The following is a 15,866-nucleotide window of genomic DNA, read 5'->3' as shown; positions in this document are numbered from 1 at the left end:
TGTTTGGTACAAAACGTGAAAATGCTGAAAAACCTCAGCAGGTCTTAGCATTTGTGGAGAGTGTCTGTACATGCTGTCAGATCTGCTGAGATTTTCCAGCATTTTCTGTTTTTGTTTCAGATTCCAGCATCTATAGTATGTTGCTTTTAACTTTTTGTTTGGTGTCCATCTGACTAAAACCGCAGTTAGATTGCTATGATTTAATGGGTAAAAGTTTTTCCTTAACTGAAATAAATTACAACTGAACAGAAGTTAAGAGAGACAGAGTACAAAGGGACTTGGATGTATTTGTGCATCAGTAACTGGTCACACCATGGAAGTCTAAAACTAGAGGGCATGGGTTTAAGGTGAGGGGAGAGATTCAAAAGGGTCCAGAGGGGCAATTTTTTTCAGAGGGTGGTGAGTGTCTGGAACAAGCTGCCAGAGGTAGTAGTAGAGGCGGGTACAATTTTGTCTTTTAAAAAGCATTTAGACAGTTGCATGGGTATAGAGGGATATAGGTTAAATGCAGGCAATTGAGACTAGTGGTTTAAAATAAGGCCGCATGGACAAGTTGGCCGAAGGGCCTGCTTCCATGCTGTAAACCTTTGACTCACTGAAAGCAAACAGGAAGGTATATGTTGGCCTAGTATAAAAAAAGGCGAAACGCGCCATTTACTGGTCCAGGCAGCGGGTGATCGAGGGGGCAGTCCATCCTGACTGTCTTCCCCTCTACCGCGGCTATGTTCGCGGCCGGGTGTCCCTGGAGAGGGTGCATGCGGTGTCCACGGGCACGGTTGACGCCTTCCGCGCCCGTTGGGCACCGCAGGGGTTGGGGTGCGTTATTGACCCTGACAATCACATTTTAATTTGATGTTTTTAAGTTTCCTTTGTACTTTGATTTCTGTTCGGGCTGTTCCCCCCTCCTTTTGGGGAGCTGCCCCTTTTACTTTGTCCTGACTTAATCTGAGTTTGTTTATTTGGTTTGACCTAAAAAGAGGGCAATAGAGGACTTGAGTACAGGAGCAAGGGTGTCTTAATTCAGCTGTACAGGACCTTGGTGAGATCACAAGGGCTGAATGGCATACTCTTGCTTCTAATTTCTATGTTTCTGTCTAATTGTATTGAATACTTCCCCTGTGAGAAGCCTTGGAGTGTTTCATTGTGTTAAGCCTGAGTTTGGTGATGTTGCAGTCACAGAAGGTTTACTTCCCAGACATGTATTTTCACTGCCTCTGATGCCAAATCCGAAGAGGTCCTGTGACTGCAGGGAGCACTCCTGACTCTGAACCTGAAGCTTTGAGTTCAATTCCCATGAAGGATTTGCTGGTCATGATAGATGGCAGAGGCACTAAACCAATGCTTTGTCTTCACAGTGGAAGATAATTCCCAAAAACTGCAGTTAATACAGTGGAACTTGAAGTTAACCAGGGAGAAGGAACTCAGTAAATGGAAGGGTTTAAAAGTAGATAAGTCCACGGCTGATGGCCTACACCCTAGGGTGTTAAATGAGGTAACAGCAGAGATAGTGGATGCATTAGTTATAATATTCCAAAATTCCCTGGATTCAGGAAAGGTACTGGTGGACTGGAAACATGCTAATGAGATGCCCTTATTCAAGAAAGGAGGCAAAAAGTAGGAAACTAGACCAACCAGCCTGATGTCTAGTAGGAAAGTTGCTGGAGTCAATCATTGAGGTGGTGGAGCATCTGGAAAAGCAAAGCTCAATTCACCAGTGTCAGCACGGTTTTGTGAAGGGCAAGTCTTGTTTGACAAACCTGCTAGAGTTCTTTGGGGGTGTAGCCAGCAAGGTAGATAACGGGGACCCTATGGATGTGATCTATCTGGAATTCCAGAAGGAGTTTGGTAAGCTGCCACACGAGACTGATCCAGAGGTTAGATCCCAAGGGGTTGGGGATAAGGTACTGGCTTGGATTGAGGATTGGCTGACTGATGGCAGAGGGTTGGGATAAATGGGTCCTTCTCCAGTTGGTGATCTGTAACCAGTGGGGTCCTGCAAGGTTCAGTTCTTGGACCACAACTATTTATAATCTATCAATGATCTACAAGCAAGGACAGACTGTAACATAGCAAAATTTGCTGATGACACAAAAATAGGTGGGAAAGCAGGCTGCGATGATGAGGTAAAAAGTTTACAAATGGGTATTGACAGGTTAGGGGAATGGGCCAGAATCTGGCAGATGGGAGTTTCATGTGGATAAATGCAAGGTTATCCATTTTGGCCAGAAAAATAAAAGGGCAAATTACTATTTAAATGGGAGACAATTCATCCCAAGGAGGAGGAAACATGTTAAGGGGAGGACGAGGCATCCATGCCTGATGAGGGAAGTCAAGGACAGCATAAAAGAAAAAGCATCCAAGGTGGCGATGATAAGTGGGAAGCCAGAGGATTGGGAAGCCTTTAAAAGTGAGCAGAGGTTAACTAAAAAGCAATCGGGGGAGAAGATGAAATATGATTGTAAGCTAGCTAGTAATATAAAAGAAGATAGGAAGAGTTTTTTCCAATATATCAAAGATAAGAGAGAGGCAAAAATTGGACATTGGACCACTGGAAAATGAGGCTGGAAAAGTAATAATAGGAAACAAAGCAATGGCAGAGGAACTGAATAGTTATTTTGCATCAGTCTTCATGGTGGAAGACACCAGTGGGATGCCAGAGCTCCAGGAGAGTCAGGAGGCACAGGTGAGTGTAGTGGCCATCACTAAAGAAAAGGTTCTGGGGAAACAAAGATCTGAAGATGGATAAATCACTTGGACCGGATGGACTACACCCCAGGGTTCTAAAAGAGATAGCTGAGGAAATTGTGGAGGCACTGGTGGGTGATCTTTCAGGAATCCCTGGAGGCAGGGAAAGTAAGAAGTCTCACAACACCAGACTTCTTGCTGTGTTTACCCCGGTCCAACGCCGGCATCTCCACATCATGGCAGGGAGAGTCCCAGAGGACTGGAAAGTCGCTAATGTAACACCGCTGTTTAAGAAGGGAGGGAGGCAGCAGATGGGAAATTACAGGCCGGTTAGCCTGACTTCGGTCATTGGCAAGATTTTAGAGTCCATTATTAAAGATGAGATTGCAGAGTACTTGGAAGTGCATGATAAAGTAGGACTGAGTCAGCACGGCTTCGTCAAGGGGCGGTCATGTCTGACAAATCTGTTAAGAGTTCTTTGAGGAGGTAACAAGGAAGTTAGATAAAGGAGAACCAGTGGATGTGATTTATTTAGATTTCTAACAGGCCTTTGACAAGGTGCCGCATGGGAGACTGTTAAATAAGTTAATGGTGTTAAGAGTAAAATCCTGGCATGGATAGAGGATTTGTTGACTGGCAGAAGGCAGAGAGTGGGGATAAAGGGGTCTTTTTCAGGATGGCAGCCGGTGACTAGTGGTGTGCCTCGGGTCAGTGCTGGGACCACAACTTTTCACAATATGCACTAATGATTTGGAGGAAGGAACTGAAGGCAATGTTGTTCAGTTTGCAGATGATACAAAGATGTGTAGAGGGACTGGTAGTATTGAGGAAGCAGGGAGGCTGCAGAAGAACTTAGACAGATTAGGAGAGTGGGCAAATAAGTGGCAGATGGAATACAATGTGGAAAAGTGTGAGGTTATGCACTTTGGAAGGAGGAATGGAGTCAGAGACTATTTTCTAAATGGGGAAATGCTTCGAAAATCAGAAGCACAAAGGGACTTGGGAGTCCTTGTTCAAGATTCTCTTAAGGTTAACGTGCAGGTTCAATTAGCAATGCTCAATTAGCAGGTTCAATGCAATGTTAGCATTCATGTCAAGAAGGCTAGAATACAAGAGCAGGGATGTACTGAGGCTGCATATGGCTCTGGTCAGACCCCATTTGGAGTATTGTAAGCAGTTTTGGGCCCCGTATCCAAGGAAGGATGTACTGGCCTTGGAAAGGGTCCAGAGGAGGTTCACAAGAATGAAGAGTTTGCCATATGAAGGACAGTTGAGGACTCTGGGTCTGTACTTGATGGAGTTTAGAAGGATGAGGGGAGATCTTATTGAAACTAACAGGATACTGCGAGGCCTGGATAGAGTGGACGTGGAGAGGATGTTTCCACTAGTCGGAAAAACTAGAACCAGAGGGCACAACTTTAGGCTGAAGAGACGATCCTTTAAAACAGAGATGAGGAAGAATTTCTTCAGCCAGAGAGTGGTGAATCCTTCTTTGCTGCAGAAGGCTGTGGAGGCCGGGTATTTGAGTCTCTTTAAGACAGAGATAGGTTCTTGATTAATAAGGGGATCAGGGGTTATGGGGAAAAGGCAGGACAATGGGGATGAGAAAAATATCAGCCATGATTGAATAGCGGAGGAGACGCGATGGGCTGAGTGGCCTAATTCTGCTCTGGTCTTATGGTCTTATTATGGTCAAAAGGCGTCTGTGCAGAGAAATCTGGGTGTCCTTGTGCATGATTCTCAGAAAGTTGGTATGCAGGTGCAGAATGTTATAAGGAATCTTGGCATTTATTGCAAAGGGTCTAGAGTATAAAAATAGAGAAGTGTTGTTACAATTGTATAAGACATTGGTGAGACCACACTTGGAGTATTGTGTTTAGTTTTGATCACCTTTGAGGAAGGGTGTGGTGGCACTGGAGGCGGTTCAGAAGAGGTTCATTAGATTGGTTCCAGGTTTGAAGGGGCTGTTGTATGAGGAGCAGTTGAGTAGCTTGTGCCTGTACTCGCTGGGAGTACAGAAGAATGAAGAGGGATTTGATTGAGGTATTTAAATACTAACGTCATTGATGAAGTAAAAGTTAACCAAAGGTCCATCCTTCCAGAACAGTCTAGGACAAGAGGTTATAGTTGTACAGTAAGAGGGGGGAGGTTCAAGACAGAGATAAGGAGAAGCTACTTCTCTCACATGGCTGTGAATCTATGGAACTCACTGTCCCAGAGTGCAGTGGATGCAGAATCAATCAATGAATTCAAGAAAGAGAGAGATAAATATTTGATCAAAAGTGGGATAAAGGGCTATGGGAAAAGGCAGAGAAGTGGAGTTAGGATGCGATGGAGATCAGCCATGGTCATATAGAATGATGGAGCAGGCTCAAAGGGCTGAATTGCCCACTCTCACTCCTTATTCCTATGTTCCTATTGATGATGTGGGCACAGTTGCCATCCTTCTTGAGAGATGACAGAATACATTTGAGGAATGAATAGGTGAACTCCAGAAATTGTTTATTCCTGTTTGCTAGAAGAGTGGTAAGGGAACTGTGGCCAAACCATGGATCACAAGGGAAATTAGAGATAGTATTAGATTCAAGGAAGAAGCATACAAATTGGCAAGAAAAAAGCAATAGAGTTTTTTTTTTAGTTTATTTATTAGTCACAATTAAGGCTTACATTAACACTGCAATGAAGTTACTGTGAAATTCCCTAGTCGCCACACTCCGGCACCTGTTTGGGTCAATGCACCTAACCAGCATGTCTTTCAGACTGTGGGAGGAAACCGGAGCACCCAGAGGAAACCCACGCAGACACGGGGAGAATGTGCAAACTCCACACATACAGTGACAGTAGTTTAAAATTAAGCAAAGGAGGACCAAGGGATTGATTACGAAGGGGAAAATAGAGTATGAAAGTAAGCTAAGAGAAGCAAAGAGTTGGCATCAATGGGTATTTTTCTGATTAGCAGGCAGTGACTAGTGGGGTACCACAAGGACCTGTGCTGGGACTCCAACTGTTCACATATAAATGTATTGTCTCCAAATCTGCAGATGACACAAAGTTGGGTTGGGGGTGAGCTGTGAGGAGGATGCAGAGATGCTTCAGCGTGATGTGGACAGGCTGAATGTGTGGGCATATGCAGTATAATATGGATAAATGTGAGATTATCCATTTTGGTAGCAATAATAGGAAGGCAGATTTTTACTTGAATGGGTGTAAATTGAGAGAAGTGGATACTAAGCGAGATCTTGGTGACCTCGTACATCAGTTGCTGAAAGTAAGTGCACAGATACAGCAGGCAGTAAAGAAAGCAAATGGTATATTAGCCTTCATAGCAAGAGGATTTGAGTATAGGGATAGGGATGTTTTACTACAACTGTATAGGGCGTTGGTGAGGCCACATGTGGAGTATTGTGAGCAGTTTTGGTGTCCTTATCTGAGGAAGGATGCCCTTGCTATAGAGGGAGTACAGCGAAGGTTTACCAGGCTGATTCCTGGGATGGCAAGTCTGTCATATGAGGAGAGACTAATTAGGATTATATTTACTGGAGTTTAGAAGAGTGAGATGGGATTTCATTGAAGCTGATAAAATTCTAACAGGATTAGACAGGGTAGATTCAGGAAGATGTATTCCCAATGGTGGGGGGAATCCAGAACTAGGGGGTCATAGTTTGAGGATAAGGGGTAAACCTTTTATGACTGATGTGAAGAGAAATCCCTTCACCCAAAGTGATGAATGTGTGGAATTCACTAACACAATGTAGTTGAGGTCAAAATGTCTGATTTCAAGAAGAAATTAGATGTAGCTGTTGGGGCTAAAGGGATCAAAGAATATGGGGGAAAGAGGGATCAGGATATTGAATTTGATTATCAGCCATGATCATAATGAAAGATGGAACAGGATCGATGGGCCGAAAGACCTTCTCCTGCTTCTAGTTTCTATGTTTCTGCAGCCTCAGTTTGGTGAGTTCAGAGGAGATCATCTGCTGCACTTTTCTGGTGGTTAAACAAGCAGATTCCAGAGAGGCTCAGTCTTCCACAAGTACAGCACAGGAAGTTGTCCCTTGTCAGTGGTGTGATTCAGACTGGAATGACCTGAGCAATTAAAAAGAAAATGTAGCAATTGCTGTGAAGATGTTCCTCTTCCAGAAGGGAGGATGATATTCAAATGGCTGGCGTCTGCTTTGGAGCTTCTGAAAGCACGTCATCATGGTGAATTCTTGCCTTGAGCTGGTTTTGCCGTTTACATCGGTTGGCAGCTCGAGTTTGCTATTTGCTGTAGTTGAGCCTCTTGTGTCTCTTTTAACAGAATCCTTGGTTCCGAGCTTCGGAGACCCTGCTGGTTACTTGGCTCAGGTTACCTCCCCATACAGCATATCCTGGAGAATACACCACCTTCCATCCTGTGCACATGCAAACGGCAGTGAAGCTTCTTTGTTTGATTCACACGAGAAGGCTTGGCATGTTTGCCCAAGAATGGACTGCTTCATTGGTGATTTTATCTTTCCATATCATGCCAAGTATGCTTCATGGACACTGGCGATAGACGTTATTGAGTCTGTTTTCTTGGTAAGTGTAAGTTGTCCAGATTTTGCTGCCACACAGCAAGGTGCTGAGGATACAGGCCTCATGGATAAGCATCTCAGTCCTGAGGGTCAGTTTGTTTCTTCCACACCCATTTGTTAGTCGGTCAAAGCTGGTGACTGTCTTTCCAATGCGTGTGCTGAGCTCTCTCACGAGACAAGTTGTCAGAGTAGATTCAGGGGAGTGACATTTACTGATTGCTTCCATTGGTCCGTTTTTATGTTAAAGGTGCTATCGAAATAAAAGTTGTTGAGCAATTCATGGACTTCACTGTAGCTGAGGCATACCCTCTCCCACCGTGCCACCTTATCTTTGTGTGCACCAAGACTGATTCTTCTTCAATTCCCCCTTACCCAAATGCTGAATTCCAGTCTCTCCCCAACTTTTCTCCAACTTCTCTTCCTGCTGCCTCTAACTTGACCTCATCCGGGAGACTTGATCAACCCATTCTCACTTACCCCCCAACATCCTGCACCATAATTACTGACATTGTAAATCCCTATTTCACATAATGAGCAAAACACATCTCTCCCGACCCCTCTGTCCTTGCAAATTACCTTCTCGTTGGCAGCTTCCCTTTCAAACGTTCTTCAACATCTTGTAATGTCCAAAATCTGTGCCTATCTTTCCTGCAAATTTGAATTTCTCCATGCTGGTTCCTCTGGGGACGGTGTAGAGGGAGCTTTACTCTGTATCTAGCCCCGTGCTGTACCTGTCCTTGGAGTGTTTTATGGGGACGGTGTAGAGGGAGCTTTACTTTCTATCTAACCCCATGCTATACCTGTCCTGGGAGCGTTTGATGGGGACAATGTAGAAACATAGAAAAACTACAGCACAAACAGGCCCTTCGGCCCACAAGTTGTGCCAAACACATCCCTACCTTCTAGACCTACCTATGACCCTCCATCCTCTTAAGCTCCATGTACTCATCCAGGAGTCTCTTAAAAGACCCTATTGAGTTCGCCTCCACCACCACTGACGGCAGCCGATTCCACTCGCCCACCACCCTCTGTTTGAAAAACTTACCCCTAACATCTCCCCTGTACCTACTCCCCAGCACCCTAAACCTGTGTCCTCTCGTAGCAGACATTTCCATCCTGGGAAAAAGCCTCTGAGAGTCCACCCGATCTATGTCTCTCAACATCTTATACACCTCTATTAGGTCTCCTCTCATCCTTCGTCTCTCCAAGGAGAAAAGACCGAGCTCCCTCAGCCTATCCTCATAAGGCATGCCACTCAATCCGGGCAACATTCTTGTAAATCTCCTCTGCACCCTTTCAATCTTTTCCACATCCTTCCTGTAGTGAGGCGACCAGAACTGAGCACAGTACTCCAAGTGGGGTCTGATGAGGGTCTTATATAGCTGCGTCATTATCCCTGGACTCCTAAACTCAATCCCTTGATTATAAAGGCCAGCACACCATATGCCTTCTTAACCACCTCCTCCACCTGCGGGGCCGATTTTAGAGTCCTATGGACCCGGACCCCAAGGTCCTTCTGATCCTCTACAGTACTAAGAGTCTTTCCCTTTATATTGTACTCCTTCATCCCATTTGACCTACCAAAATGGACCACGACGCATTTATCTGGGTTGAAGTCCATCTGTAGAGGGAGCTTTACTCTCTATCTAACCCCGTGCTGTACCTGTCCTGCGAGTGTGAGTAGTCTCACAACACCAGGTTAAAGTCCAACAGGTTTATTTGGTAGCATTCAGAGTGCTGCTCCTTCATCAAGACATTGGTCAGGCCACACTTGGAATACTGTGTGCAATTCTGAGCACCCTATTATAGAAAGGATATTATTAAACTAGAAAGAGTGCAATAAAGATTTACTAGGATGCTTCTGGACTTGATGGATTGAGTGAAAGGAGAGGCTGGATAGACTGGGACTTTTTTCTCTGGAGCGTAGGAGGCTGAGGGGTGATCTTATAGAGGTCTATAAAATAATGAGGGGCACAGATCCGCTAGATAGTCAATATCTTTTCCCAAAAGTAGGGGAGTCTAAAACTAGAGGGCATAGGTTTAAGGTGAGAGGGGAGAGATACAAAAGTGTCCAGAGGGGCAATTTTTTCACACAGAGGGTTGTGAGTGTCTGGAACAAGCTGCCAGAGGTAGTAGTAGAGGCGGGTACAATTTTGTCTTTTAGAAAGTATTTAGATAGTTACATGGGTACGATGCGTATAGAGGGATATGGGCCAAATGCAGGCAATTGGGATTAGCTTAGGGGTTTTAAAAAAAAAGAGCGTCATGGACAAGTTGGGCCGGAGGGCCTGTTTCCATGCTGTAAACCTCTATGACTCTATCAGGTGAGTGCCCTGGGAGTGTTTGATGGGGACAGTGTAGTGGGAGCTTTACTCTGTTTCTAACCCTGTGCTGTACCTGTCCTGGGAGTGTTTGATGGGGACAGTGTAGAGGGAGATTTACTCTGTATCTAATCCTGTGCTGTACCTGTCCTGGGAGTGTTTGATGGGGTCAGTGTAGAGGGAGATTTACTCTGTATCTAACCCTGTGCTGTACCTGTCCTGGGAGTGGGGACGTTTAGAGTGAGCATTATTTTGTATCTAACCCTGTGATATATCTGCTCTGGGAGCGGTGGTGGGACACAGTATAATGTAAACTAGGACCCACCATTTTGTCAATTGGAAATAAAGAAAGCAGACCATAGAAAAAGAGATAATCAGCCATGGATATCTAAGGAAAGAAAGGAGGGTATAAAATTGAAAGAAAATGCATACAAAGTGGCAAAGATTAGTGGGAAACTAGAGGAGTGGGATATCTTTAAAGGTCAACGGAAAGCCATGAAAACAGCTATAAAGAAAAGTAAGATGGATTATGAGAGTAAACTAGCTCAGAATATAAAAACAGATAGCAAAAGCTTCTACAAATATATAAAACGAAAGAGTGGCTAAAGTAAACATTGGTCCTTTAGAGGATGAGAAGGGAGATGTAATAACTGGAAATGAGGAAATGGCTGAGGCATTGAACAGGTATTTTGTGTCAGTCTTCACAGTGGAAGACACAATAACATGCCAAAAATTGATGACAGGAAGTCTATGGCAGGTGAGGACCTAGAAGCTATCATTATCATGAAACAGGTAGTGTTGGGCAAGCTAATGGGGCTAAAGGTAGCCAAGTCTCCTGGTCCTGATGGAATGCACCCAGGGCGCTAAAAGAGATGGCAGGGGAAATAGCAAATGCACTCGTGGTAATTTACCAAAATTCGCTGGACTCTGGGGTGGTTCCCACAGATTGGAAAACAGCAAATGTGACGCCACTGTTTAAAGAAGGAGGTAGACAAAAGGCGGGTAATTATAGGCCGGTTAGCTTAACCTCTGTCGGAGGGAAAATGCTTAAATCTATCATCAAGGACGAAATAGCGAGACAGCTGGATATATATTGTCCCATTGGTAAGATGCAGCATGGGTTCATGAAGGGCAGGTCAATGTTTGACTAATTTGGTGGACTTCTTTGAGAACATTACATGCGCAGTGAACAACGGGGAAACTGTGGATGTGGTATATCTGAATTTCCAGAAGGCAAGGTGCAGCACCAAAGACTGCTGCATAAGATAAAGGTGTATGGTGTTACGGGTAATGTATTAGCATGGATAGAGGATTGGTTAACTAACAGAAAGCAAGGAGTGGGGGTAAATGGGTGTTTTTCTGGTTGGCGATCAGTGACTAGTGGTGTGCCTCAGGGATCAGTGTTGGGACCGCAATTGTTTACGATGATTTTATGTTGGGGACCAAGTGTAGTGTGTCAAAATTTGCAGATGACACTAAAATGAGTGGCAGAGCAAAGTGTGCAGAGGACGCTGAAAGTCTGCAAAGGGATATAGATAGTCTACGTGAGTGGGCGAGGGTCTGGCAGATGGAGTACAATGTTGGTAAATATGAGGCCATCCATTTTGGTAGGAATAATAGCAAAATGGACTATTATTTAAATGGTAAAAAATTGCAGCATGCTGCTGTGCAGAGGGACCTGGGTGTCCTTGTGCAGGAATCTCAAGGAGTTGGTTTGCAGGTGCAGCAGGTAATTAAGAAGGCAAATGGAATTTTGTCCTTCACTGCTAGAGGGATGGATTTTAAAAACAGTGAGGTTATGTTGCAGCTGTATAAGGTGCTGGTGAGGCCACACCTGGAGTACTGTGTACAGTTTTGGTCTCCTTACTTGAGAAAGGATATACTGGCACTGGAGGGGGTGCAGAGGAGATTCACTAGGTTGATTCCGGAGTTGAGAGGATTGGCTTATGAGGACAGACTGAGTAGACTGGGGCTATACTCATTGGAATTCAGAAGAATGAGGGAAGATCTTACAGAAACATATAAGATTATGAAGGGAATAGATAAGATAGAAGCAGGGAAGTTGTTTCCACTGGCAGGTGAAACTAGAACTAGGGGACATAGCCTCAATATAAGGGGAAGCAGATTTAGGACTGAGTTGAGGAGGAACTTCTTCACACAAAGGGTTGTGAATCTGTGGAATTCCCTGCCCAGTGAAGCAGTTGAGGCTACCTCATTGGATGTTTTTAAGGCAAGGATAGATAAGATTTTTGAACAGTAAAGGAATTGAGGGTTATGGTGAGCGGGCGGGTAAGTGGAGCTGAGTCCACAAAAAGATCAGCCATGATCTTATTGAATGGCGGAGCAGGCTCGAGGGGCCAGATGGCCTACTCCTGCTCCGAGTTCTTATGTTCTTATGACCACTGATTGTCCTCCACCAATGTGCTGATATGTTAAACAGGCAATCTCACAGTGGAATTGCACAAGATGCCTTTGCTGTTTATCAGAATTGTCAGTAAGAAGTCTCACAACACCAGGTTAAAGTCCAACAGGTTTATTTGGTAGCAAAATCCACTAGCTTTCGGAGCGCTGCCTCTTCGTCAGGTGAGTGAGAGTTCTTTTCACAAACAGGGCATTTAAAGACACAAACTCAATTTACAAAATAATGATTGGAATGCGCGTCTTTACAGGTAATCAAGTCTTAAAGGTACAGACAGTGTGAGTGGAGAGAGCATTAAGCATAGGTTAAAGAGATGTGTATTGTCTCCAAACAGGACAGTTAGTAAGATTTTGTGAGCCCAGGCAAGTCGTGGGGGTTACAGATAGTGTGACATGAACCCAAGATCCCAGTTGAGGCCGTCCTCATGTGTGCAGAAACTGATAGCCAAGTTCCGCACACATGAGGACGGCCTCAACTGGGATCTTGGGTTCATGTCACACTATCTGTAACCCCCACGACTTGCCTGGGCTTGCAAAATCTCACTAACTGTCCTGACTGGAGACAATACACATCTCTTTAACCTGTGCTTAACCCTCTCTCCACTCACACTGTCTGTACCTTTAAGACTTGATTACCTGTAAAGACTCGCCTTCCAATCATTATTTTGTAAATTGAGTTTGTGTCTTTATATGTTCTGTTTGTGAACAGAACTCCCACTCACCTGACGAAGGGGCAGCGCTCCAAAAGCTAGTGGCTTTTGCTACCAGATAAACCTGTTGGACTTTAACCTGGTGTTGTGAGACTTCTTACTGTGTTTACCCCAGTCCAACGCTGGCATCGCCACATGATCAGAATTGTCAGCAGAGGGCAATATAGGACAACAGTTGGCAAAGCACAAGCGAAAAGCTGACAAAACCTGATGTCAGAGATTGACGAAAAGCACAGGATGGGTTCTCCCACTGAGCAGAAGGTTAGAGGTCATATCTTGACCCTTGAGGTCAGGCACGCTTCAAGTTGAGAGGAGATGTAATCGAGTTGTTCAAAATCAGGAGGTGCCTGGAGCGAGTGAATTGGGAGAAACTGTTGGTAGAAGGATCGAGAAGCAGAGGGCCCAGATTTACAGTCATTGCTAAAGAAGCAATGGAGACAGGAGGAAAACTGTTTTCACACAGCGAGGTTAGGATTGGGAATGCACTGCCTGATAGAGTGCTGGAGGTAGCTTCAATTGAAGCATTCAAGAGGCAACTGGATTATCATCTGAAAAGTTTGTTTATTTATTCGTCCCAAGTAGGCTTACATTAACACTGCAATGAAGTTACTGTGAAAATCCTCTAGTCGCCACACTCCGGCGCCTGTTCGGGGTACACTGAGGGAGAATTTAGCATGGCCAATGCACCTAAGCAGCACGTCTTTTGGACTGTGAGAGGAAACCGGAACACCCGGAGGAAACCCACGCGGACACGGGGGAGAACATGCAGACTCCGCACAGACAGTGACCCCAAGCCAGGAATCGAACCCGGGTCCCTGGCGCTGTGAGGCAGCAGTGCCGACCACTGTGCCACTATACTGCGCTAAAGAAGAATGTGCAGGGTTATGGGGAGAAGGTGGCGGATGGCTCGAGGTGAATTGCTTCTTCAGAGAGTTAGCATAGACACGATGGGCTGAATGTTCATAAATCCTTCGACAACAGGTTCAGGGGACTAATTGGCTTCTTGTGTTTTATGAAAGTTAATATTACATTTGCTTCCATTCCATTCCTGTTCCAAGCAGCACATTGCAACAAGTCGCTCTGTAAAATAAATTCTTCTCATCTTCCACTGCCAATATTTTGGTGATTGTTGCTCTGGTTACTCACCGTTCAGACAGTGGAAAGTGCAAAACAGGATTCTCTGAATGTGGGAGAATCGCTGCAGGGTCTCTTTAACAAACTGCCCCTGAACTCAATTCTGCTGATTCTAAAATAGTCTGTGATGAAGAGACTGCATCCTGCGCTTGTATTCTTGGTCAAGGATACAGCAGTTTGTAATGAGCCTGGCTTTGTTCTGTAAAATGATAATATTCACAAGTGTTTACAGTACAATTCAAAGCGGGCACACGATAAAATATTTCCCTGCAAGGCCATCTAACATGGGTGGGAGAAACCCTTCTTCAAAATCGAACACTTGAATCACTTATTGTAACAATGCTGCTTACTAATATAAAACAGCAAACCAGGCAATGGGCTTTCTGGAGGGATAGAATTGAAAAGCACTGAAGTTGTATTAAAGCTTGTACCAGACCTTGGTTAGACCACACACCAAGCAGTTAGAAACATCGAAACTAGAAGCAGGAGTAGGCCATTCGGCCCTTCAAGCCTACTCTGCCATTCATTTTGAGCTCACTCTATAGCAAGGACATCCTTCCTCAGGTATGGACACCAAAACTGCACACAATACTCCAGGTGTGGCTTCACTAACGCCCTATACAATTGCAGCAAAACATCCCTATCCCTATACTCAAATCCTCTCGCTATGAAACGTAGAAACTAGAAGCAGGAGGAGGCCATTCGGCCCTTCGAACCTGCGCCGCCATTCATTTTGATCATGGCTGATAATCAAATTCAATATCCCTCCTTTCTCCCCATATCCCTTGATTCCTTTAGCCCCAAGAGCTATATCTAATTTCTTCTTGAAATCAGGCAACGTTTTGGCCTCAATTACTTTCTGTGGTAGCAAATTCCGCACATTCCACAATTGGACTGGGAGGCAGGAGGCGTAACTACAGCTCGATACCTGTAGCTGGCCTCCCTCCCTAACAGCAGCCTGGGTCTTCCTGTGGATCAGGGTGATTCAGTAAGCTGGCTCACCACCACCTTCTCAAGGACAACAGGAAATGGACAGCAAATGCTGGCTTCGTCTGTGACACCCACACACCAAGAAAGAACCAAATAAAAGCCTACTCACCAGTTCGTGATCAGGAGCAGACTGAGTTCTCCTCAATGCTTCCCCTCCAGAATGAATAGACAAGGCCTGGATAGTTCCGGATCTTTCTCGCCTGAATGGCCAGCCATTGTATTTTATGTTTTCACTGAGGCAGCAGTCTGAGTTACTGGAGGTGCTGTCTGTCGAATTCTTACTTCCACTGTTACAATGATAAGGAGCTGATAGTTGGAGTTGATATTTAAACATGGACACAGCCGCTGTGCTATCAGCACAGTTTTCCTGTTCAGCACATTCTTCTGATTCTCAAAACAGAGCTCGAAGCTCGTCAGAGCATCTCCTGGGGATTCCATCACATTCCACCCCCACCCCAGCAGGAGGTGAACGGTGTCACTGTGTCACTGTCCTCCCTCTATCAGCTTCCAGCCTCACTCCAGAGATTTGTGCACAGAATCCAGGCTAACTCTCCAGTGTGGTCCTGGGGGGAGGGGTGCTTGGGGCTAGCAGAGGTGGTGTCCGTCAAATGAGACAAGAACATAAGAAATAGAAGCAGGAGTGGCCACCAGGCCCTTCAAACCCATCGGCCATTCAATACCATCATGGCTGATTGATCCGGCCTCAACTCCTTCTCTGTGCCATTTCCCCATTACCCTCTATTCCTCAATCTATCAAATATTTATCCACTTCCACTTTAAATACTTGTAATGCTCCAGCCTCCACCAGCCTTCAGAGCAGAGAATTCCAGAGATTCACCACCCTCTGTGAGAAGAGCTTTCTACGCACCTCAGTTAAGTGGGAAACCCCATTCCCCTTCTCACAGTAAATTTTTGAGATTCCCCATATTGGGAAGAGGAACAGGGGAGTTCATTCCTAGGGGAATGTTTAACATCAACCAAAATCCCAAAGACGCACCTTATCGCACTGCATTTCTTGGGATCTTGCTGGCACAAATTAGCTACCATGTGAT

The sequence above is a fragment of the Mustelus asterias genome, chromosome 3 (assembly GCF_964213995.1).
Source record: "Mustelus asterias chromosome 3, sMusAst1.hap1.1, whole genome shotgun sequence".
In the NCBI taxonomy this organism is placed as follows: Eukaryota; Metazoa; Chordata; class Chondrichthyes; order Carcharhiniformes; family Triakidae; genus Mustelus; species Mustelus asterias.
Note: the sequence above shows the minus strand (reverse complement) of the source record.